The following is a 1,772-nucleotide window of genomic DNA, read 5'->3' on the forward strand; positions in this document are numbered from 1 at the left end:
AATTTTAATAAAAATATGTGTGTTTTTTTTTTTTTTTTTTTGGCATAAAGGAAGCTATAGAGTTCTGATTCTCACCTAGTCCCTTGAGACTGTGATCTTCAGGCTTATTTTTTTTTCAGCCTGTGTCTCAGTGCTAAGTATGACAAATGTTTGTTATACAAATGAGGGTATAATCCCTTCCCATACCCTTAGTCAATGTTTTCTATGAAATCCCAGAGAAGTGCTCATTTCCTTTCATTTGGGCTCACGTGGAGTGGAGGGATCCCCACAAACCCCAGAGATAGCGCACAGTTCCTCTGGGCAGTCCTGCTGGAGGAGCCTTGTCTCTGGATTTAAACACACATCTGTCTCCCTGCCGCTTCTCCCACTGGGCCCAGGAAAATCCCCTGAAGACTGTAAGTATAAGCTGGCCTCCTTGTGACATCTCCACAAATGTTTTCTCCCTTCTTCCCACCTTCCTTACCAATTCCTTTTTATCCTCCTAGGACTATCTCAAGTATCCAGTCCTCCAATTAACATTCCTTGGCTTTATATCTTCAGGGAAAATAAATAACGAATCAAGCAGGAAACACAGTGTTTTCATTGGCCGAGAGCCTTCTGGAGGCAGAGAACCATCTTTCTTATGGCTAAGTAATATTCCATTATATATATGTACCACCTCTTCTTTATCCATTCCTCCATTTTTGGACACCCAAATATTCTCCATATCTTGACTATTGTAAATAATGCTGCAATCAACATATAAATACACATGTCTCTTTGAAGTAGTGTTTTGGGTTTCTTTAGGTAAATACCCAGAAGTGAGATTATTGGGGCCTACTTTGTCTTCTGTTACAGCCTTTGTTTTAAAGTCTATTTTGTCTGATATAAGTATTGTTACCCCAGAATTTTTGTTTGTTTCCATTTTTATGAAATATCTTTTGCCCATCCCTTTACCTTCACTCTGTGTGTCTTTCAATCAAAACGAGTTTCTTGTAGGCAGCATATGTAAGGGTCTTGTGTTCTTATCCATTCAGCCACCCTATGTCCTTTGATTGGAGCATTTAATCCATTTACATTTAAAGTGCTTGTTGATAGATATATAGTTACTGCTATTTCATTTTCTTTTCTTTTTGCTTCTTCTTAGAGAAGTCCCTTCAACATTTCCTGTAATACTGGCTTGGTGGTAATGAATTCCTACAACTTTTTTTTTTTTTTTGTCTGGGAAGCTCTTTATCTGTCCTGTGATTCTAAATGACAGCTTTTCTGGGTAGAGTTATCTTGGTTGTAAGTCCTTGCTTTTCATCACTTTGAATATTTCATGCCAATCCCTTCTGGCCTACAAAGTTTCTGTTTAGAAATCAGCTGACAGTCTTATGGGAGCTCCTTTGTTGGTAACTAATTGCTTTTCTCTTGCTGCTTTTAAGATTCTCTCTTTGTCTTTAACCTTTGGCATTTTAATTATGTGTCTTGGTGTGGACCTCTTTGGGTTTATCTTGTTTGGGAGTCTCTGCACTTCCTCAGTTTGTAAGTCTATTTCTTTGGCCAGGTTAGGGAAGTTTTCCAACATGATTTCTTCAAACAGGTTTTCAATTCCTTGCTCTCTCTCTTCTCTTTCTGGTACCCCTACAATGTGAATGTTGGTACACTTGATGTTGTCTCAGAGGCCTCTTAAACTCATTTTTTGGATTTTTTTTTCTTGTTGCTATTCTGATTGGGTGTCTTCTGCTACCTTATCTTCTAAATTGCTAATTTGAACTTCTGCTTTATCTAATCTACTATCGATTCCTTCT

The sequence above is a fragment of the Pteropus alecto genome, unplaced genomic scaffold, assembly GCF_000325575.1.
Source record: "Pteropus alecto unplaced genomic scaffold, ASM32557v1 scaffold155, whole genome shotgun sequence".
Lineage (NCBI taxonomy): Eukaryota > Metazoa > Chordata > Mammalia > Chiroptera > Pteropodidae > Pteropus > Pteropus alecto.